The 25,542-nt window shown below is 32.2% G+C and overlaps 1 protein-coding gene across 3 annotated transcripts in view; it reads right to left on the bottom strand.

Annotated features, from left to right (window-relative positions):
• Window positions 1-25,056, bottom strand: part of pHCl-1 (pH-sensitive chloride channel 1) — an 88,971-nt gene extending 63,915 nt beyond the window's left edge. For 2 of the 3 annotated variants that reach the window (XM_088240800.1, XM_088240798.1), the window contains exon 1: window positions 24,921-25,012. The gene's annotated coding sequence lies outside the window, so the exon portion shown is untranslated. Of the gene's footprint in view, window positions 1-24,920 lie in introns of all 3 variants that reach the window. The other variant, XM_088240799.1, reaches the window with a different exon arrangement.
• Window positions 25,057-25,542: the final 486 nt, after the last annotated feature.

Here is a 25,542-nt window from a genome sequence, read left to right as displayed (position 1 = left end):
TGCTAGAATTTTTTACAAAATTAAGTTCACTCAGCGGTCTATGGAAAGACAAATGTTGGGCGTCTCCTTTAGAGACCGAATAAGGAATGAGGAGATAAGACACCGTACAAAGGTGACCGATATCTAAAAAAGAGTGGGAAGACAAAAATGCCAGTGGGCGCGTCATGTGGCAAGACAAAAAGTCGATAGGTGGACCCCCAGAACACTAAACTGGAGACCCTACGAAAGTAAAAGGAAAGTAGAGAGACCACAGAGGAGATGGACTGACGACGTCGTCGAACTCGTGAGCCATGGGTGGAAACAGAGTGCCCAGGACAGAAGAACATAGAAACATTTGGAAGAGACCCATATCCAGCAGTGGAGAGAAATGGGCTGAAAACGCTTTTCGGAGTACTCTGTTAATAAGCCCCCTTTATGTTTATAAATATTTGGATATGTGATCATCTGTTCGCCTCGTAGTCAAATAGTTAGCGCGTTTGCCTATCATGCAAGATGTCTTGGGATCGATTTTCGATATGATCGACTTTAATAATTTATTTAAGAGATCGTTTTTACACAAGAATATTACAGTTTTTCAAATGGCGCTTAAAGCATAAGACTTATCATCTTTCCTTCAGGTAACTAAAATAATAAAAAATCTATTCATATTTAAAGCATTACCTTTGTGGTCAAACATTTTACTAAATGTTATAAAATAATTGTATATAATCACATACCAATTTTTCTATGTCTACCGGTTTCGAGGCGTACCCGTCTCTTCGTCAGGACACCAATTAAACCAACACGCGTAACCCACTATACACCTTCACCATAGTTGTTGCACAAAAATATAAAACCAACACGATATGTATTTTAATAAGCAAATGCACTGAAAAGGACAAAAATGCACAGATTACGTCATGAAAATATTTTGTAGGAGAAATAGCTGTAACAAAAAGGGAGTAGATAAAGGGAAGGGCGTGAGTTGAAAAGATATAGGGTGACCATTACAAAAGAAAATCGTATAATGCACTATCAATATATATATAACAGTATATATAAGACCTATAAAGGGTGTTTAATTATTGATCAAAGTAAAATTATTTATTAAAGCCTTAATGTTTAATTAAATATTTCTGTATTATTTACTTTTAATATGTTATTATTTATATGTAAGCTTTTGATTTCTGTATCTTTAAAATTGATAAGGTGATTTTCGAATTTGAATTGTTATTGTGAAGACACCTCATATGTTTCTTTAACACGAATATAAAAATTTCTTGATGTTCTTCCAACGTAAACTCAAGGACAATAATTGCATTTTAATTGAAAAACACCTCAATTATTTCCAAAAACTATTTTATCCTTATTATGAAGCAATAATTGACCAATTTTGTTATTTTTATAAAAAGCAGGTTTGATATTATTTGGTAGAAATTTGGTACGTCTCGAAGCCGGTAGACACAAAAAAGTCGGTAAGTGGTTTTATACTAATATTTAATAATTAAAATACGCTTATGATTTAAATTATGCTCTTGTGTCAAATGTTAAATAATAATTACGAAGTAATTAAAATAAATGTGATGCTCTTGTAAATTTTAATCTTGTGATGAAAATTCTGTCCTTGTTTTTATGACGCATAAACCGGTGACTAAATTAGAGCAGGCAGGGCCATTTGGGGTACATTTAGCGACGTTAAGGATTAGTAGTATTCTCATTTAGGGTATAGACACGCACCCCCTAATTTATTTCTCCATTCTTCCCATCGTTACCTGTATTATGCGTACTGTGATTTGTCTTCCATACTTATTTTGATAGTTAAAATACACAAATAATTTAATTGTTTTTTTAGAATTTTGGAAAAAAATTGATCGGAACCAGCATGAACACGATCACAATACTAGAGAAAAGAACAAAATTAGACTTCCATTTAGGAAAAAGGCAAAGTCACAAAATTCAATTTTATTTAAAGCAATTAAAAAGTATTACGAAATGGAAAAAAATATTTATGAAGAAAAAAACATATCAAAATTTAAAATAATGGTCAAGACATATGTGATAAACAATGTATAAATTAAATATATTTGCAATGTTATTATTAGAACACACATAACAATATGTATGATATGTGTGCCCTACTTTAAGATTTAAATTAAAAAAATTCTAGAGTAAGTAGATAATCAGTTCTAAATTTGTTTCAATCGGAGGGAAAACATTTTCGAGAAGGAAGTATGGAAGCTTAGACATTCACAAAGCTTTTGACTTGCAATTTTCTGGTTTAAGTACCCACTTTAAACACTGTGTAACATTCATTATTCTTCCCAATATTAAACATCCACATTTTCTCAACTCTTCCATCTGTTGACTTTTGTAAAGTAAAAACGCTTAAACCTTCATCATGTAGGTAAGATTCATTCGGCTAAACTAATTTACATACCAGGTAACGCCTGGAAACAATTTTCCAATTTTTATACTTCTTCTTATTTAGTTAGTTTAATCAATAATGTTTTGAGTATGTTCAAATGTTTGCAGACAGGCTATATTTCCTCCCTAGTGAGTTATTTAGATCTAAAATTGTTGTAACGGAGAGGTAGGCAAAGAAAAAACCTCTCGGTTGCAACAAATTAAGATCCAAATAACTCCCTAGGATGCAAATCCAGCATATCTATAAACATTTGGACACATTTTAAGGTAGGTAATAAAGAACTCACACGAGAGGTAGTATCATACATACTCAATATAGTACAGGCAATTGGTAAAATAAACCAAATGGAAAAAAATGCCGAACACTCTTCTTGTGGAACGGAAGGCCTGTTGACTATTGCCAACAGGTCGGCTTCTCCTGAAGAGTTTTAAGTGATTTTCTCTCCATATGAGCAAATGCTGAGAAGTTTTTGATTGGCCCGCATGAGTATATCCCTCCTGATCCTAAAAGTTTAGATAAATTTAAATAAAGTGAATTGCAGAAAAAAACACTTTTTGAAATATAAACCTTTTATATTTTAATCAAGGTAAATAATAAAGCAACATTTTTAGGTAGGTAATTAGTTGTATTTTTCACAATTTTATAAAGTGCATAAAAAAACCACTGACAGCTGCCTTAGGATTCATAATAAAAGGTAAGTAAGGAAATATGTAAATTATTTTCCTACATCAATTTTTGCATATGTATCGTAATTTTCTTTTTTCTTTTTTAAATTCTTGATGTCAACGCAATACTTGCAGTTTTTTAAATATTTCATTTAGGTAAAATAATAAAAGAAAGGGGTATCGTACTAAAAAAACATTGCTACAATAACACAAGAGAAATAAAGAAAAAGTATGAACATTTAAAAATGCAAAAATATATCTTATATGCAGTAAATGGAGAAAAAGGTGTTTACTGTAGTTCTGACAGTAAAAGTTCATTGATCGATGACGTTTACACCCACCAAATGATTTTCTCTGAAGTAGGTATAGAGCAACAATCCAAGAAGCAACTAAGCATTTTCTTTTAATACAATACATTATATTTTCCAAGACCCACAGTATTGCTTCCACGATTACTTAACAACGACATTAACTTTATAACAAAATCGGATGACATATGGTGGGAAAATGAATTCCCACGCGGATGCCGGGCGTAAAATAGCGGAGGGCGAAGCCCTAGGGCTTCGACGATTTTACTGAGCAGAGTGGGCAGTAGTTAAATTTAATAAATAATAAATGAGTGTCCCCGATATGCGGTATGCAGTGTCAATCAGTCACAACCCCAACAAATGAGATGGATTAGGAAGGTATGCCACTAACATTATCTTCAATTTTGATGGAATCGTCGTATCCGACTTGATACTTGCGAGCGGCACTAGCACAAGGGCAGGCCCTGATCTGAAGCTCAACACTGGTGGTTGGAAACAAAGTTTTATAATGCGGCACACACGTTCAATGAAATAAACGCGCGATGTACAACACTGATGTGGGAAGTGAACAGTGGTTGGGGGTAAAAGGATGTAGAAGTTGTGACAATACTTGACCCATGCATCCCCACATAATTTTTTTTTTAGAAAAAATAAATATTTGCGATTTTATGATTTACCCAAATATTTCAATTTTGAGGCCATTTACAATGAGATGTTCATAACTCACTATTGGGAAATGGAAACCAAGTTGTGGTAGAGCGGGGTGCGAACGCTGCGAACCTCGGACTTCTGATCGGTGAGTCCGCGACACTAGCCACGGGACCACAACCTACAATTCGCAACCAACATATCTAGTGCAACATCCTGGAGTACATTAACTTCATTTCCGTCATGAAGACATGAAGAACAAAGGAACACGGCCTATGAAAGAACCACAAGGCATGGTAACGTCAGTCACTCAGTTCCAGCATGTAGTCCAAGTGCAGTCAATTCAACTCATCATCACCGTTACTCTCGCACTTCATAACACAGTTCCGTATCTTATGAATCATGTAATAAATACGCATAAGAAGGCCAATTTCGTATCTTCTGTCGATTTTTAACTGGATTAGGAGCTACAACCCTAACAACTTGCAAAATCCTACATACTACAGTGACCATACTAGGATTTTAAAAAAAATACTAACATTAATAAGTGAGACTTATTATGTTACTTTGAAACTAAGACAACGCTGCCTGCGCCTGCGCCTCTGGTATTAATTTATAGTAACGCCTCCTATGCACATTTTTGCACAGTTAGGCACGGATAATGCAAACTGGAGCTGAGTCAATTACTCTCTATTATGATACGTCATTATTGTGCATGACAGAATAACAATAATTGATTGTGTCCAAATTACCGTCTATCTGAGCAATGGAATTTCCAATTTGTATTCCCACCTCGACCACGGTCATTAAGAGGTGTCCAGTTTGGTGATTGGGATATTTCCAATTCAGTCAACAACTTCGTTTAGAGACTTTTTCTTATCACATCTTTTTATTTCAAACAGTCCTTTCTACTTTTTGGGATAACTTTGGATTCGTGACTTGAATCAGACTTGAACTTATTCAGAAATGTACATACATACTTTAGGATTCTGACTGCTGTTTAAATATTTATGTTAATTTGTAAAAAGAGAAAAAGAAAATAAGTAAATATATATATACGTATGACTAGACTTTTGATTTTTATTGTTTTTTTTTTACTCAATTTTTAAAAGGTTCATTTTCAAATTTTTGTAAACCCCTGAGCTCTTAGCATGAGACTAATTGTATGTCTAGAACATTCAATATACATTGCAAATATACCAACACAACAAAACTTTTTGTTTTTTTTCTATTTTTAATTTACTGCGTTATCTTTATACGTAAATAAAATGTATTTTGTACAATTTACAATAACAATTTATTTATACAAATTAAACAACTGAGTAATTTGTAAAAATATATTGTTTTTATATTATTTCGTAAAAGAAAAATATGACTTTTTCAAAGCGTCCCGAAGGTTAAAGTGTTATTAAAATAGCGCTGTACTATTGTGTATATAAATAATGAAAGTAATGCATTTACTTAACTGGCGTTAGTTTTTATTAATTCTCTACAAATATCCATAAATTTATTAAATAAATAAAAGAAACTCTATTTATGTAATGAAATAAAAACAGTGCTACCTGATTTACTGCATATAAATCAGGTGTTACGTTTTTATGGCAAAGGGAGACGGGACAGATACGCTATTTTGTCCAATCATAGCATGCTCCTTTTAATTTCCTAAAATAATTAGGTTAACCACCTTTTTGCCCTCATTCTTTAAGTAGGTCAGAGTCAACTTATCCCAACTGTTACTTTATTACACTTTAGATAATTTAATACAGCTCTTACATACGTATTATAATATATATGGTTCAAAGAAACGTAGGTTTCTTTCACATTAAACACGCAACTATTTAAATTCACGACAAAATCAACCCCTTGCCGAGTTAATGGACGCCGCGATGCCAGGATTGATTTTCCGCACGACATAACAGGCCATGCGTTTTATGGTTAAGTGAAGTTAAATGCTTTCTCGTGTGCATGGAAAATAGGCAATGGTAAAGTACTCATTTAAAATAACCTTCGTTAAAAATCACGCAGAATTAAAAAAAAAATGCCGTTAGGAATAAAACTAGTCTCACTGCAGTAAAAGACAAGGTATTTTACCAACTCGCTCTACATGATTGTGTATTTATATTTCAGACTTGGCAAAATCTTAAACTACGAATGAGATATGAAAACGGAGAGTTTGATGAACGTAAAGTATGAGTATGAGTTTAAGTTTGTATCTGAAAAGATTATTTTATTGGCGGTGTGTAGGTTAAGTGAGTACCAATTAAAATTCAAGGTATTTTTTTCTAAAACTTAATTCAACTTGTATTTTATTTAAATACTTCTTTCCTTTTTTTTTGATAGATTTCTGAATCAGGGTGTCTTTGAAATATTTAAAATGACGTGAAAACGTTGCTCAGTACAAACTGTTACAGAATGGCCAGTAGAGGGATGGTGGTGGCTTTAGTTCTCCCAATCGGACTTGTTTTTCCCGGCTTACTAACAAGCCAATGAACTAACATACCCTGTCGCCGTCGAAAATGGGAAAGTAAAATTGGGGGTGACAGACGAATTGACTACATAAACTAAGGTGCACACAAGGTGATAGAGGCATTGAAAGCATTGACTGTATTTTTTTTTAATATTTGTTTTTTTTGTTAACATAAAAAAATTAATTAACCGTTCATTGGAGCTTAAAAAAACACTGTTTTTGCAATGAACAGATCTGAAAAGAGGCCTCAAGACCTCTAAAATGGATCCGGGTAAGTGAGCCTTCAGTTTCATATACATAATCACTGTAAGATATGAATTCTCACTCGTTATTTATTAGAAAATCAATGGATTTATTGTAAAATATATTATAAATTTAACTTTGTTTTCTGGAATACATGATTTTTTATTTCTTAATTTAACATGTAAGACATAATTTAAATTGTACATTGGTGGACTTATTGCCAAATGGCAACTTATTTCAACTAACTGATGATGATGATTTCACTTAATAAAGGTATTAGTTAGTTAATTTAAGTTGATTTTTTATTTTATTGCTCAAAAAACTTATATTTTCTTAAAATACTAATGTATTATTTTTTTAATTATTATTATCTAGTTATTCTCAACTTAACTGTGTTAAATTTAAATTTAGAAAAAAAGATTTTCTCATGGTTATTGTTATCTTTTATTTAGAGATGTTATGTTTCTTTTGTACTTTTTGTTTTTTGTATTATATGTTCACAATTTTTTTTAGTTCGAATTATTCTATTATTTCATACTATGTACTACATGATTATTGTGCACTGTTGTGATTATTTTTGTAAATTATTATTTTTTGGAAAAGGTTCTTTGAACCGTTGATGTATATATAAATATATCAACGAAAGGCGATACTAAAATTATTATTGATTTATTATTATTTAATAATATAATTTACTTTGTTTCCTTCAATAGAGTATATATGTTTTTCGCATGTTTATTCAAAATTCTATAATTTCTAATTACTAAATAACTATAACAGTGTAAGTCACTTTCCAAGCAAAAGAGTTAGTCTCTCATATTGGATTTTCACTCTAGGGAGTTATTCGTATTTAAATTTATTTCAACAGCGGGAAAACATTTTTGAGAAGGGAATATGATAGTCTAGGCATTTACAGGGCTTATGACCTGTCATTGGCTGGTTTAAGTGGCCACTTTACACACTGTGTAACATTCACCATTCTGCCCATGTTTGAACATCCACATTTCCTTAAATCTTCCATCTGTTGACTTTTGTGAAGTAAAAGAGCTGAAAACTTTATCACGTGGGTGAGATTCATACGGCTGAACCAAATCATCTACTAGACAACGCTTGAAAACAATGACAGGTCATAATGCCTAGACTTCCATATTCCCCTCTCAAAAATATTTTCCCTCTCTGTTAAAATAATTTTAAATACGAATAACTCCCTAGGGTGGAAATCCAGCTAGTCTGCAAGCATTTGGACATACTCAAACATTGTTGAATTAACTGCCTGGTAAAAGAAGAAGTATAAAAATTGGAAAATTGTTTTGCGACACATTCATGTCGACCAAATCGCTATTGCTACAAGGTCTTGTCCGTGCATGTTTACACGAGAACAATGCCCCCGGTGGTCAGGGTAATCACAGTTCCGCCGGAGGAGATGCCTACCCGTCTTTCTTAGTGGCTTCTTATACGCGGGCAATGGTCGAGTCTCAGGACAAAACAATATTGTATTGTCCACGAGTGGACGGGTTTTTAAGGTTTTTGCAGATTGAAATTAGAATTTTTATTTAATCGAAATAGATCAATATCTCAACAGAGACGAATAAAACATAATAAAACAATACCAATAACATTATTTAAAGACGTGAGAAACAAAGCCGGTGAAGTGTTTCAGCTCTTTTCATGATGCGATCACTTGATAGGCCACAGACACGCTTGAAATTTAATATTTCTTTTTAAAAGAATCTCTATCCCCTTTGAAATATAATTCAATTTTACTATTTCAATTTATATTCATGGAAAATATTGTTTTACCATATTTGATATCTATCTTGTAGGATTGCACAAACGAGTATATTATATTTTATATCCATACGTTTTTACTTCGTTTATTCAAATACGTTTCCCGGTTTCTGAATGTTTTATTTTATCCGCATTGGGAATGCGTCAAATTGAATACGGGTGGTTCTAAACGTTTCAAATTAAACTCGCAATTGGAAACGTATTTCACTTGATTCAAAAATTCATCTTTTTGACGTGAAAAGCGATTATTTGCTATGGAAAATAGGCAAATAATTTAAAAAGACTGCTGGAAATTACGAAGTTTTAGGAAAGTTTGCACTTAAAATAATTGTTTTTTTTTATATTTTCTAATTCCTTTTTTCAATTACTATAAAAAAAGGACTTTGTAATCTTTTACAGAATATTTTCTTTTCTCTTTCTTAATAATAAAATATATTATACCTGTCTATTTATTAAAGAAGCAAAAATTTTTCTTGTATACCCACGAACAAGCCATGCCTTTGTGGGATTTTTTGTTATAATATGTATTTTATTGCTATGTAATTATCCTTTTTTTTGTAAATTCTGTTTTGCTCCTTCTGTATATTGTAAAAAAACAAAAAAAAAAAAACTAAATATTAAAAAAAAAATGCAAAAAAAAAACATAAAAATAAACTGCTTTGTAATCATATCATATCATACCATATCATTCAAACCGGGTTGTAGTCCCGTGGTAGTGTCATGGATTCACGAACCAAAGGTCCGAGGTTCAAATCCTACTCTACCACAACTTGATTTCCATTTTTCCAGCTCAAGTTATTTACGACTTTTGGGAAATGGTCTAAAATTTTTAATATTTTATCTATTTAAAAAAAAATACTTATCTATCTGCACCGTGGTGCATAGGGTACTGCGTCGGCACGTTGAAAGCAGTGTAACTTGATTATTTGTAACGTGAAGGTAAGCTAATCAGTCACGCTTCAGGTTCCTGTCCAGATTCAATGAAATATCGCAGTCTATAATCACATTTAAAAAAAATCCATAGCGAACTTACTAGGAATTGAACCCGGAACCTAAACAATGTTAGGCAAACGTGCCAAACACTACACTATATGGTGATTTTCTTCGCAATCTGTTTTCTTTTTCATGATTTTCTATAAGGTTCCACTTTAACTGTGATTGGCATTTTCTGTCCTATTTTTATTTAATTTAACAATTGCGTTTATTATTTTAACCATAGATGATGTTACCTCACGTAATAAGTCATTATGACATAAAACTGATTACCTTCACCTTCACGTAACAGATGATCGAAATACGTTGCATTTAATATTGGAACCTCGTGGCCTCGTGGTGTAATGGAGGGCGCGTTTGCCTACCATGCAAGAGGTATCGGTTTCGATTTTCGAAATAGTTGTTATGCAATATTTATTTTAGAGGGTGTTTTTATAGTTTCTGAAGTAACACCTGAAGCATAAGACGGATCATTCTACCTTCGTGTAACAATTTTTTTAAATTCTATTTTATATTTTTAAAAAATAAACAGCACTAAGTGCCTTTTACATATAGTTGCATATACAATAACATACATACATGTAAGTGGAATAAGTAAAATATAATATTTAAAACAAATTATTACTCGACAGTTATTTACAAATTAAGGAGTCAAAAAAAAAAGATACACTGTTAAAAAATTATATAACCAGTTATAAAAATACTTTTAAAAATTAACATTTGGTCATAGAAATATTTTGAAACTGTAAAAAAAAAGAAAAGTAAGAAAGCAACACATATTAATAAAAAAATTAAATTAATTTTGAATAACACTAAACGTTTACTTTTTTTAATAAATACATGTATTATTATTTAAAACTACTACTTAGGTAACTAGTATAAAAAATACATATAAATACATACTGTTGAAAAAATATGATAAAGAGAAATATTTTGTACTTTAAAAAAAAAATCAAGATAAAAATAATGAAAATGAAAATACGCTGCGATTGGTGCACCAATGCAGTGTCCTATACACCATTAGGTGCAGTAAGGGAATGATGACGATGATGAATGTTCCATTGGGTGACCTATGCACCTCTGGGTGAAAAGAGGGGAAACGACGAAGGTACATTGAAAGTTTTTTTAAAGTATGAATAGAATAATAGAAGTTCTAATGGATTCGGTTTCTGGACGCCAATATCTATTTGTCATAATCAGTTATATTTAAATAACAATCGACCATTCAGAAACAATGTATATTCGGCTCCGAAGATTAGAATTGAACGCATATTTTTTCAAGTTACGTCTTGCTGTTGAAACTACAGTTAATCGTAACCGACTAATCTTTGGTTAAAAATTATTTCGTTTTTCTTCTTGGTGTCGGTTAAGCTTTCGAAAAGAAAGTTGGGTAGACACGCAACCCATTTCTTAGCTCAGTGTTTTTCAATCTTTTTAAATATGCGACCCCTTCACGCGTAAAAAACAACTGGGTGACCTGCCAGGACCTTAATTTCATCATACTACTGTCGTGCATCAGTGATTTTTTTTTCTGTCGGGACCATATTATTATTAATCTAAAAATCAAATGCAAGGATGGAATGGGTGCAGGGCGCCGTCAGCCGCAAGATATGTAAATCAAATATATATGGATCTTAGATCCATTTACGAGTATATCCTTTTTTTTTCACAAAAAAAACAATATTATACAATAAAAACTAATGTTTCCTCGCTAGGGAAGCCCGTGCCGAGAATTTTTAACGACATGTTTTTATAAATATATGTGTTTTTCATTTGAGGTTTTAAAAAAAAGACTTAATAAACATAATTTTACCATATTTATCTTTTACTATGTATGTATCAAACTATGTTATTTGGTTTTATTACAGATTTAACTTGGTTTTTAAATACGTTTTTACTATGTATTTTATTACATTTTTTACTGTGTCTTCTACCTTTGTTTTTTTCTTCACTGTATTGATAACTGTTTTTATTTATTTTTTGCAGTCTTGAAACGGGGTAAATAACCCTAGGTAGTCAATCAAAAAAACTTTGAACGAATGTATGATTTTATGTATTTTTTTATATATATATTTTTTAAATGAAATATTTGCGTTCTTATGATTTACCCAAATATTAAATTTTGAGGGCCATTTTCAACGAGTTGTAAATAACTCACTATTAGAAAATGGGAATCAAGTTGGGGTAGAGTGGGATTCGAACCACAGACCTTTGGTCCGTGAGTCCGAGACACTAGCCACAGGACCACAACCCGATCAAATGATAATAATAATAAGAATAATAATATACAATGATTTAAGAAAATTCAAAAACAGTTTTCAACACTGCATATTATGTATGTTTAATTTCTCGCTGTTTAACTGTATATTATAAAACGTAGAAAAAAAAAAAAACACATAAATTTGCGGAAAGAAGTACTCGCAAAGGTTTGTTTTCGACCTAACAAAGCTAAGCCAAAATCAAGTAACGGTTATTAATAGAGCCCTTACAGAGTACAGTTAATTAAACAAACACCTTGCTAGAATGACGTTTTAGAAACTACTAGATGTAGGTTCTGCAGTGCAGTTGAGGAAACACCTACACACATTCTATGTGGATGTGATGCTTTTATTATAAAAGAAGCCGCATCCTCGGGGGACCACAGTTGAAACCTGAGGATGTTAAAAAGCTCATTTGATCTGGGCTTAGAGGGAAAGATTTAGCAAAATGAGAATTTTTGCTTTCCACACAGAAACTAGGCTCTTTAAAGACTTTAAAGAAAAATAATAAAATATTTGTACAGTTAGGTATTTCAAAATTGGTTTGACCGAATGATACAATCTATTTTAATTCTACCTGTCTCCACTATCCACATTTTCAAAAGTTTTTAAAATTATTTTCTCATTACTAATTGTTTTGATGGATAGAAAAAGTAGGTTATAGGCTTTAATAGCATAATAATCAATATTTGCGTCTTCTGTATGATGAGAAATTAAGAATACCCAGAGCTGACAGGGGAAGCTTTGAATTTATTAGCGTCGTTTGCTGAACTTACTTTTTCTTCAACGGTAGATATAAAAATTTGAAAGAGAAGTAGACGACTCTAAACATAGACAGTTTTTTTTATTTGAGCAAAAATTGTTCTATTTTTCTTAATCTTATAATGGATGGAATTATAAAAAAAGGAAACTGACCTGTAATTAGTTAATGAAATGGGCAGTAAAACAATTAACATGGTATGTATGTAAGGCTAAACATGTCAATTTCAGTCAGCAAAGCAAAAAGTCCTACAGTATCCAGACAACCTATAAGTACTTAGCTTACCCACCACATACCGCACACCGCATTTGAGGACATAAGTCTCCCTGGCGGTGCCCACATACACGGAAAATTTGCTCGTTGTCAAACGAGAAAAGCTGCCCGAAGGAGCTCTCTGAAATCTGGTAGCCTTAGCATCTTTGTGCTGAAAGAAAGTAATCCAGAAGTACATAATATGTACTTCATTGGATTGAGAAGAAAGGGAAGTGAATTCTTCACTGACTGGGATGAAATTGATTGGACATGATAAATTCGCCGAAACGATTACAAAGCTTTTTAAAAGCCTTGAAATTCTTTTTAGAAGCCACCAGATCTGTATATCCGACAGGACCTGTAACAGGGCCACGGATTGTAGCGAGAAGCTCCATTCGGTAATCATAGAGAAGGGGAAAGGGACAAGACCACAGGATGTGTACAGAAGATTGGTTAGGATATCCGCAGCAGCACGAAGGGGAGTCAACAATATTAAAAACAAATAATTTTTGATTTAATTTACCATGACCTGATAAAAACTGCGTAGTCCAGTGAACGGGGATAACCCAAGAAGATTCTATAAGTACTTTTAACAACAAGCCAGTAGAATAGGTCATAAGTTTCTGATATCTAGGAGTAGAAATCTCAAGTCATAGCGATTTGTTCACTAAAGTCCGAGAACAGGCTAACAAAATATCAACTGTGTCGGGGTGTCTGAGGAATGTAATAGAGAGAAATAAGAATTAGCGTATCGATAACCAAGTCAAAATAAACGAAACATGGGTGAGACCCATCGTGACGTATGCTGTGGAAGCGTGAGCTAACACTTTTCATATCAATGGGCTTCTCAGAACTGCTGAAATGAAGGTCTTAAGGTATTTTACTAAAAAACCCTCCGAGATCGAATCCGCAATACTATAATAATTAATGATAGGTGTGAAATAGACGATATCGTGCGATGGAGCAGATGCAGACGAATATACTGGAGGGATTATGTGTACAGAATGAGGAGCGAAAGACTTGTATACACTGTAGCAAGTGAAATCCCACTTGGACAACGTCCACCTGGAAGACAACCCATGAGATGGAAGAAGAGTTAAACCTCATCACTTCAAGAGAACAACTAGTTTTCTGTAACACAGATCTAAGAATCTCTTGAAATATGCATAAAAAGAAGAAGCGTCTCAAAAAAAGAACCACGATTCTAAACAGCAATATGAAATTATTGTAGGTATTTTTTATTATAGACCTTGCTTGCAACTTGCAACCCCCTAAGCAAGGCTTTGCGGCCCCTGAAAGTCGCGACCCACACGTTGAAAACCACTCCCTTAGCATAACATAACTTGACGTGGTTTCTTACGGGCTCTCAATTATCTGACACGAAGATTTACGATGCCTTCTGAAAATGCGAAGTTCTTCTGACGCAGAATTGGTCTGATTTCCTATGATAAAAATACTTAGTTAATTACAAAGGGCTAGTCTAGAGAGAAATGCTGTGAAATTAGACTTAAGAATAGTTTTTGATAGATTATTTCAACACTAGACCTTTAGTATTATTCCTATGATTTGATTGATTTTTTTACGTTACATTTTATTGTTTTTTTTCTTATTCCTTATTTTCGTACACCGTAATATTAATAATGTCTATAAATATATTACATCAGAGTTGAAGAACATTTTATAGAGGGGAATATAGATGACTAGGCATTTACAGGGCTTATGTCCTGTCATTGGCTAGTTTGAGTGGCCACTTTTCTTATTATGCTTATGTTTAAACATCCATATTTCCTTACCTCTTCCATCTGTTGACTTTTGTGAAGTAAAAGAGGTGAAACCTTTATCATGTGGGTAAAATTCATCCAGCTGAATCGATTTCCAGCCAATGGCAAGTCATAAGTCCTGTAAATGCTTAGACTCCCATTTCCCTACTCAAAAATGTTCTCCCTCTCTATTGCAACAAATTCAGCTGTTGCAACAAATAACTCCCTAGGGAGGAAATCCAGCCAGTCTGCAAGCATTTAGACATACTCAAAATATTTTTAAGTTTTTATACTTCTTCTCGGACCATCTGGTTTTATCAATAATATTTTGAGTATATCCAAATTTTTGTTTACAATAACTTGACTCAATTCTTAATATATTACAACACAAATGAAGAACATTTTTTAGAATACAATGAAGAAGTCTAGGCATCTGTAGGGATTGAAGGAACATAGATGTCCAAACAAAGGCAGAATGGTGAATATCATAGTGTGTAAAGTGGCTACTTAAACTAGCCAATGAGAGATCATAAAACCTATAGATGCCTAGACTTCTATATTGCCTTCTATAATTTTTTCTTCATCTCTGTTGTAATATATTAATATTTATAACTCCCAAGAGAGCTGAATCAAATTCTTGTCTACAAAAATTTTGGAAGACTCAAAATACTCTTGATCAATAATGACTAATTCTACTATTTTTTTATGTCTAATACCTGTGCTTGTTTCTAAAGTGTTGTCAATTTTTTAATCTCATTAAAAAATATATTTTTTAATATAATTTCTTATTTTTGATTCACTGTTAGTATTTTAAAACTTAATTTACGTTTTTTTTTCGTTATTTTTACCAAATTATTTTTCGTTTTGCCTACACAGATTATTTATATTTGTGAAGTAAAAATGCTATAACCTTTATTAATGTGGGTAAGATTGATCTGACAAAATTATTTCTTCTACCAAAAGTGAATTGAGGGAAGAGTTAAGGAAGCGTGGATATTCTAAAAATAAGCAGAACAGTAAATGTTACACATTGTATAAAGTGGCCACTTGAACCCGCAAATGATAGGTTATAAGCCCTGTAAATGCCTAGGCTTCCGTATTCCTTCCTTTAAAATGTTTTCGCTTTTTGTTGCAATGTTTTCCTGTTTACATGTTGTTAATTTGCTTTTTTTAAAAGTTGAATATTGAAATTTTAAAACTGCTTCAAGTACCATGTCGAATATTCCCATTTTCAACCCTTGTGAAATCATCAGCCCTTGTACCATAAAGAAAACTCGTATACATCGGGGTGGTTTGTTTCATGTCATTTTTGTTTACCAACGTACATATTATGATGGTGTTAGGCAAACAAAGTCAGAGTGTATCAGCGAATATTAATAATCATAAACGCTTTAAGTTGGTGCAAAAAACCCAGTGTCGTGAAAATATATTGTTACCCTTATGCAGTAATGTAACAATTTTGGTTTTGAAAGTTTTGTCACATTCGAATTTCCAATGTCCTGAGAAGGTAAAATTAGTAAACCGTGACATTTATGTAGTAGCCTTATTTTTATACACATTTTTATATTATGTAGCGGCCTTATTTTTATACACATTTTTATATTATGTAGTAGGCTTATTTTTATACCAATTTTTATATTATGTAGTAGCAATATTTTTATTCACATCTTTATATTGTATAGTAGTTTTATATGTAAACACATTTTTATATTATGTAGTAGCCTTATTTTTATACACATTTTTATTTTATGTAGTAGCCTTATTTTTATACACATTTTAATGTTATGTAGTAGCCTTATTTTTATACACATTTTATAGTATGTAGTGGCCTTGTTGTAATACACAATTTTTAAATTCGAAAACTTATACTGATACACGCCCACTTGTTTATTTAAACAACTAGAGCTTTCACCAGCTAATAAGTATCTTTAGATTGTTGAATGTTGTACTGCGTAAAAAAACGAAAAAATGAGGAAGTCCATTGGTTTTTTTGTTTATAGACTATTAAACTAAGCCAAAATTTAAAAAATAAAATGTGTATGATATTATCAACGCTATGATTATTTAAAGTTTTGTATTTCTAAAATTACTTAGTGTGACGTCTCAAGTTCTTTTCGGCTTCTTCTCGGTCAGTTTTGTCGATTGGTCCGTTGACGGTAAGTAAACCGGAAATCTTCCACAACTCTCTTATCATTGGTTGATTCATATGAATGAGTGAGGTCGTTCAAAGTAGTTCGTTTTCATTAAAATATTTTTTCCCTGCATTTTCATGAAACTTTGGCGTATAATTGAAAGCTCTAACTTTGACCGCGCGCAAGAAACCATTTTTTCTATCCAATGTCATCCCGTAGGGCTAAAGTTTCTCACTACAAAACAGAATACATTTCATCAAAATTATGCTTGTTTTGTTGCCGTGGGCAGCGTCGAATCAGGAGCCAATAATTACAAAGTTAGATGGGTTTATGCTCATTCGGTTGTACATAGGAAGTGAGTACTACTGACTTAGCAACAATAACCGATGAGCCGGAAATTCAGTCTGTTTGAATAATAAACTCATATAACGGTCTATTAATTTATATTTTTGCTGGATTTGTGTGCCCAATAATGTGTGCCTATGTTAGATAAACAAACCTAAAATGCATCGCTTTTTTACTACTTTTCTTCTATACTTCACTGTTTTACTTTCATTTTTTTATTCTTTTTTTACTATCCATTACTTTTATTGAGTTTAACCATTACAATTGACTATGTTTTCTTTCTATTATACAAATTTGAATTTTACTTTAATTTTATACAAATTGGCTGCGGCCGTTAGTTATAATAACAAATAAATAATAATTCATGTGTGTTATTTAAATTTTTTAATTTTATTTTTTTTAATATGATCACAAGAATTTCAAACATGTCTGGCCATAATCTAAACGATTTTCACAATATTATTGATATTCAAAACACAGAATTGAAAGACGTAAAGCGTTCCATATGACCAGTGGACTTCGATGAGAACCGCCTAAACCATATTATTCATGAAGATCCTCTTTAAACCACCCTAGGATTGACTGTCGCATGTTTACATATCGCCATCTTAAATCACCCTAACGTTTTTGAAACGCAAAAACCATCTGCGAGCTGTGTTTGCATTCATAGCATCTTTGACGTACACTCCGCAAATATCGCGAGCTGCTTTAGTAGCTTTATTCCTTCGATTGAACGCGAACAGGAGGTGTCGAAAGGGCTCACTTTCGTTTATTTATTTATTTATTTATTCACACTCTTTATCAAAATACAATTCCATGTTCACTTTGCCCAGCTAACAAGGGTACATACCCCGTTCCAAGCTAGGCAATTACATTTTAATATATTATAATAGTTAACAAATTAATATAGAGCACAGACAAACAAAATGTAAACTTATTCGGATACCCATTTGATTCATATACATACAGACATACACATATATACACACATATATACACATGTACATACACACACACGTACAAACACCCATGCGCATACACAAACATACATTCATAAAAATATAGACAATTTATTTGTGCGAAACTTCATGGTTGTCATCTATAAATATTCCTTATTTTTTATATTTTATTTTTGACATCCAGTAAGGTTCTACAATCCGTGGCAATCAATTTGACATTCCATTTCGAAGGCTTATATCGAAATAAATTAATAAACATGCATATGACGTAAAAGCAAATTCAACATACTGTAGATCAGAAATTTTTCTTTCGGATGACGAACCTATATAATTTTTTTTTACTTCCGGTCCTCATTTTTAAATTAGGAAAAAAAACAGGCTCAATTAATGTTAACACACAATATTGAGTATATATTCTGATTAACGGACGAATGTTTAATGCAATATTTGAATTCTTCCAATTACTCAACTCGAACGAGTGAATTTGTCTTTGAGGGAGAGAAGAGACATGAAAATTAATATTTTTCAGACATCCTCTTGAGTCAAACTGGCTGTTAAATTTTGTACAAAATGTTTTTCTTTATGTTTTATAATACTGTAAATTCAAGTAATTGCATCGAAATCATTAGTGATCAAAACATCCATCATGCCATATTTATAATATGTATGAGTTCTTAAAAAAGGGTCGAAGATTATTTAATAAAAGCTTTCTTCAGATATTCATAATATTGCTCTCGGTTTAACATATTTTATTCACATCACGATCTGTCGCAGGAAACTTTCTTGAAAGATTTGCCGAAAGTTCCCATATCAATAAGTTCATCGCATAATTTGATGTGTTTGTTTATCAATTTTGTGATCAAAAACACCCTGTTCATGGTTTGAATTTACGCAACTATTTGTTTTATTGTGTTTGATCAACTTTAACGATTTAAAACGAAGCACGATTTGCACTTTTAAATAGTACGAACAAAGCCATTTGTATTCTTTAATTTCATTTTTATATTAGCTTTGTAGGACTAATCACAGCGTTGTTGGTCGTTAGTCATATTACAGCTCAACTTATTCAGGGTTTTGCAGTATATTTTTTTTTACTGCTCATTTATGAGTTTTTCTTGTTTAATTTCCTATTTCATTTGTAATATTATTTTTTTGGGTAAAAAAATCAGTTTTTAAAATTAAAATAATAAGTATCGTCAATAAAATGATGAAAAATGATCTTGTGCGTGCTATAAATAATAAAAATACAATCATAAATAATAGGTGTGTTCTTTATTGAGAAATAACTAAGATCATAAAATAAAAGTCACGAAGATACCGATATGGACACTGGGGTTCAAAGTTCAATTTCTGGAGAGATCATTATAGTAAAATAAAGTAGTTTTTTCTTAATTCTAGATATATTACCACATTGTAAATAATAACTGTAACTGCATTTCAGATTGTTGTGGATCAAAAACATGATTTATAAAAAAATACAGTCCCACAATAACTTTAAAAAAAGATTAAAATGATTTTTTTAACATATTTTATTATATATTTGGCTATCCTGTTAAGAATGGTTGAATTTTTTTATCCTTCACAACTTTTAGAATTTTTCCATTATAGAACAAAGTTATGTTCTTATCATAAACTGTCATATATGATATGTTTTATGCGTTTTCAAATCAATTTAAGAACCTTTCAGTATAATGGTTTTTCAATATAATATAATATTTACAAAGTAAGGCTCAATTTTAAACAAATTACTTTTCACGTTTGTCAGAGCCTCCGTGTCACTGCGCCATGCATTAAAACTCAAAGGGTAAGAGTTGAAACGTATAATTAACTTCGGTAGAGCCTTAAGGGCGGAACAATGGGGGTGCCGTTTGAGGCATAAAAAGGATGAAATTGGAGAACGCACCTGAGACGAGGCTATTATCTTTAGTGAACCTGAAAGGGTCGTGCAATTCATCTTGTATGGAATTTGGAACTAACGAGTTATGATCTAGGGAGGAAATTCACTTAGGGTAGCTGGAGATTCGTACGTTTCGTCTGAATAAGCATTTGCCATATTTTATCATCATCATTCTCTTTCTGCACCTAATGGTGCAAAGAGCACTGCACTGGTATTCCAATCATAGGGTATCTTAATCATTTTTTGTTACATACAGGTTAGATGATCAGTCTTACGCTTCACCTACCAGTCTAGGGACTATAAAATGTTCTAGTGTAAAAAAAACACACCTTTGAATAAATATTTTAAGTCAGTTGTGGTCCTGTGGATAGTGTCTTAGACTCACAGATCAAAGGTCCGTGGTTCGAATCCCACTTTACCCCAACTCGATTCCCATTTTTTAATAGTGAGTTATTTACAACTCGTTGAAAATGGCCATCAAAATTAAATATTTGGATAAATCATAAGAATGCCAATATTTCTTTTAAAAAAAATAATTAAATACGTTATATCAACCATGTCGGAAATCGAACCTCAGATCTGTCGAATAGTAGTCGAACGCATTGATCATTACACCACGAGGCCATACTCAAAGCAAATAAATACTTCGATCGGCCAGTTTATTATAAAAACGTCTTAAAATAGGCAAAGGTAAAATAAAATATAATACTATTGATATGTAACTAAATTTTGTGCATTTATTTTATCAACGGGTGCATGGTGATAATGCACAGCAGACGATGAATCATACTATTTCTGAATGTGATGATTTATATCACAAAAGAAGCCGCATCTTTAGGGAACCACTGCATTGGTTAAAAAAAAACATTCGAATCTTTCTTGTCAAATTTTCTATTTTATTTAAAATTTTCTAGACTTTTCTAGAATAAAAAAGTTTTTTGTAACAATAAAAATAATAAATATCAGCAACAAAATTAAAAAAATGATCTTTTGTTCACTAAAAATAATAAAAATACAATCATAAATAATGGGTGTGTAATGACTAAGATCATATAATAAAAGTCACTAGGAAACCTGATTTAGGCAGCAATATCACTATATACGTAAATTATGTAGAAATTTATTAGGTATATATTTTTGGCTGGCAGTTGGCAATTCTCAAATTAAGGATATTTAAAAAAAAATATTTAACTTACATCGTTATTACCAAACCCTTATTTCATAATACCCTGGAAAATTACATGTAGTTAGCGTTGTAGCTGGGGTCATGACCGCCCCTGGCAAGATTCGAATTTTGCGCCTCCCAAGACTTATTTTCTAGGTAAAGAAAGAGAAAAGAAGGCTGTGGGTCTACAAAGTGCGGCCCTCCGTGGGTTGGGCCCCTGGTAGCCGCTTGCTTGGCCAGCTCTTAGTTACGATGTTGTATGCAGTGCATCTTTTTTTTTAGTTAATTTAGAAAAAAAAATTAAGTGTGTAATATTACGACTAAATACAAGTTTTATGTAAATTGAATACGTATATTTACATTCATGTTTCCCATTACGTAAACTAAAATAAAATAAATATGTACGTAATGGGGAGTAACGTCTTACAATAATGTGCTTATTTTCATTTTAATTAGTCAATATTTTTTGCATAACATATAAATTTTAAAAAAAAAATGCATGGTGTTTTCAATCAATGCTGCACAAAAGAGAATTACGAAGATAACTTTTTTTTTTTTTTCTAAATATGTTGTATTTGTTGGTGGAGAGAGTGCGGAAAAAATTTCTGCGCTATCTATACCTAAAAGGGTGTGGATATTATCCTTGGCTCTTCTCAACCGACTTTTTACTGGGAATGCTAGGCTATCAGTCATTATGGAGGAGGAGGGACGTTCATTTGGGTGTTCACTTTTTCCAGGTGATCGGTGGTCGCATACATAACTCAGAAATTCTGATGGATGTAGGTCTGTTCGTACCTGATAACTATCTTCGACAAAGACAGCATCGATTGTTTTACCTACCGCGATGCAGAACCAACCTGCCAATAGTTATGCCGGTTGGTAGAGCAATCTTGCTACTTAATCGCATCGCCTCGGATGTCGACATATTTCACGACAGTGGGCCTTCCCTTAGGAAAGTACTTTCTAACTTTTAATTTTTCTTTTTACATTTTGTTATATTATTTTAATAACATAACTATCTACTGTAATTTGTGATCTTTTATTGTATTTAGAATGAATTGGGTCTTTTTTCTGTAATGTTCTAAATATCTGAATAAATAAATTAAAAAAGAAAAAAAAAATGAAAAAAATGTTTCATTTTTGGGTGATACAGTGTGTGTTGGATTTGTTGCGACGTTTCGGCTACCATTGCAGGAGCCATCTTCAGGGTAAACTGAGTGACTCAGTTTACCGAAACGTCCGAACAAATCCAACACACACGGTATCATTAAAAAAAGAAACATATTGATAATAGTGACCATGAAAACCTTGTACTTTTTACTACTTTTGTTTATTTCTATTATTAATAATCCTTTATAAGTATAATATGTTGTGATGTAGTTGTTTTATTGAAATATACATACTAGTTCTTATGTTTGTGTTTAACATTTTTAAAATTGATAGTAAGAAAGTCTATTATTAGACTTTCACATTATATATTTTTACCATGTAATATTTGATTTATAAATAGCTCGTGTCCTATTTACATATTTTTTTCGATAGACGTTAGACTAATCAAACTATCGAATGTTACAATAAAATCTGTTCATTTTTGTTTAACCTTTTAACTGAGTAGGATAAGACCTTAAAAAGTGATATTGATATAAAAGTGTAATAATTATTGGAGCAGAAAGTCAATAAAGTCTACTCCAAGTGACTGTTACAGTGACCGAGTGATACACTGGCTAAAGTATTGCATGTATGCAGATTGGGGCTGAGTTTATTTACTGTGAAGTTGAAACCACTCTTGTGTAAACTGATGAAAAGGGATCCGAACATTCAAAATCGTATTTATTGCATCGGATCATTCTAAATAATTATTTGAATAAATATCTAAGAATTGTATTTGTATTTTACAACAAAGATTCTTTTATTTTAATTGTTAAATTATTTCACGCATTGAAAAAAATGGTTCGTAATAAAATTGGCAAGAAATAATCATTCAAATATGTTAAATACTGTTAAATTTATTATTTTAACTGTAAAATGGATCCTTTATATATCAGATGTCTCCAGGAGATTTGATCGCACTCGACCCTACCGTTGCAATATCCATAGAATTCATAAATGAACTTTTTAATCATATGACAGAAATAATTTTTCGACTATTTTCAAAAATTATTTGACAAAGCTGATATCAAAGAAAACAGATTACACGCCCTTGAATGCCTGGACTTTCCTCGTTTAAATAAAAACGCTCGTCAGGGGTACTGGTTTATTTCTCATACAGAATCGTATTATTCATTCGCTTGCACACAGAGAGTTAGTAAAGGAATTCCGTGTAAATTTATAAAACGTAAATGCCCGCACTTTATTATGATTGAAACAATAAATGCAAAGATAATCTATTTAAATTGGTATAGATGAAAAGTAAGGAACGGATATTTGGTGTGTTTATTCCGGAACAACTATATTCCCTAGGAAGAGAGATGTTTTATATGTGTGGCTGAGGTCAACGATCCGGGAAATTGTTTTGTCGGGCGTGACAAGTTATTTGACAACCGAATAGGGTTGAGCGGGACCGGAAAGGGTTGCACTTTGTAGGACGTAATCGGAGCACGAACACTGCGGACTACGGACTAATTGCTTAATTCATAATTTACAACAGGAAAGATTCCTTTTTGTGGATGAATAAGAGATTTGCCAGAACATTGAAAATGTAGATTACTTTTTATATGTACGTTTGTCGTATTTTTTGTATAAATTAAAATGTTTGTCGCGGAAGAAAAATAAGCAGTTCACAATGAAGTCCTGAATGTCGTTATGCATGTGAGCAATGTATGGAATTGGAAAAATGAATGAATGCTGTCTAAACTCAATTTCAGTGTGGTAAAACTATTATTAACATATTACAACAGAGATGAAGAACTTTTAGAGAAGGTAAAGGTAAAATATATCAAAAATTATATAAAATCATGATTTACAATTTCTGCTTGCACTTGTATATAACATAGAAATTTGTTTAGTCTCCCAGCAGTCTGACGATGTCGGACACAACGAAACCCGGTCACTGGTAAAGATTTATAAATAAAAGTGAAATACAACTATCTACGTATTTTTATTATTCTATTATTATTATTAATACGGATAATTTATATAGCGCTATTTTCGTTATATATTACCTCAAGAGTGCTTTGCAAAGTGATTCTAAAAAAAATCAATTTAACTTTAACTTATTTAAGTTGTAATTTTAGTAAAACAATTTGCTTTGTTATCACTTGCGGTGAACAATTTAAATTAAATATATCTAAAACATAAATGGCTTATTATTAATATTTAAAGCATTAACTTTGTGGTCAAACATTTTACTTAATGTTATTGAATATTTGTATGTTCTATACCTACCGGTTTCGAGACGTACCCGTCTCTTCGTCAGGACACCAATTAAACCAACATGCGAACCAACATACAAAACCCACCCGCCCATGTTGGTTTAATTGGTGTCCTGACGAAGAGACGGGTACGTCTCGAAACCGGTGGACATAGAAAAGTCGATAAGTGGTTATATAAAAAAAAATTAATAACATTTACTTTAATGACTTATTTGAAATTTTTATTATAATTTAATAATACGAAAACCATTTGGATTTTATGCCCAATTCCGGATAATATTTATCGTTTTTCTCAGAAACAGAAATTTAATTAAAATGTTTATTATTTGAAGCGGCTTGCGGTCCTGTGGGATGGAGGACTTGGGATCAGAGGTCAGAGGTTTTAACCCCACTTTACCATAACTTGATTATCTTTTTTATATTTACGACTCGTTTATAATGGCCCTTGAAATTCAAATATTTATGTCAATCATAAGGAAGCTAATATTTGTTTACATGATATTACCTTTCCGTAAGGGTCTGGTGTATTGTAGTGGCTTGGGCAGGGGCGCGCGGGCCGCGGCCGGGGGCCTCACGGGGACCGCGGCGCACCGGGCCCCTGCGCCATGACGCTTGACCGCTCCTGCTGGACACTGCGCCCCTCAGCTGTGACCAAAACAAACAAAGTATTAGAGTTGGACATATTTATTCACAGAAAGCCAAAAAAACGAAAAAAAATTTTTTTTTAGTTTTATTTATCATATGTCCTGAGGAATAAATAATACATTTTTGTATGCAAAATAGACCCAAAACCTTCGACGAGTGTGTTGGACTCGGTGACTACTGGAAAGTAAAAATTCTGAAATTCATTTCGAAGAGTTATATTTCAGGAATTTGACTTGTTTTTAATAAAGTTGTACATAATAAGCACGGTAAATAATAAATATAACTCGCATATAATAAAAATATGCTTGGTTTTTTTAAGTACCTCTGTTCTAAAATCCGACGAGTTAACTAGCTGTTGGAGTTTAACGTTCTTCCTACGTGCTTCCGGAGGCGTTCTCCTTCAGGACGTTGGGATTAATACTGCTTGATACGTGTGACGTCATTCGCGGGGAATACCTTGCCATTTCGTGGAACTTGGTAGA

This window comes from Micrasema longulum, unplaced genomic scaffold, assembly GCF_059751315.1.
Source record: "Micrasema longulum isolate JH-2025_06_02 unplaced genomic scaffold, ASM5975131v1 h1tg002603l, whole genome shotgun sequence".
Taxonomy (NCBI): domain Eukaryota; kingdom Metazoa; phylum Arthropoda; class Insecta; order Trichoptera; family Brachycentridae; genus Micrasema; species Micrasema longulum.
The sequence above is the reverse complement of the archived record's forward strand: the minus strand, read 5'-3'. Positions and strand labels throughout refer to the sequence as shown.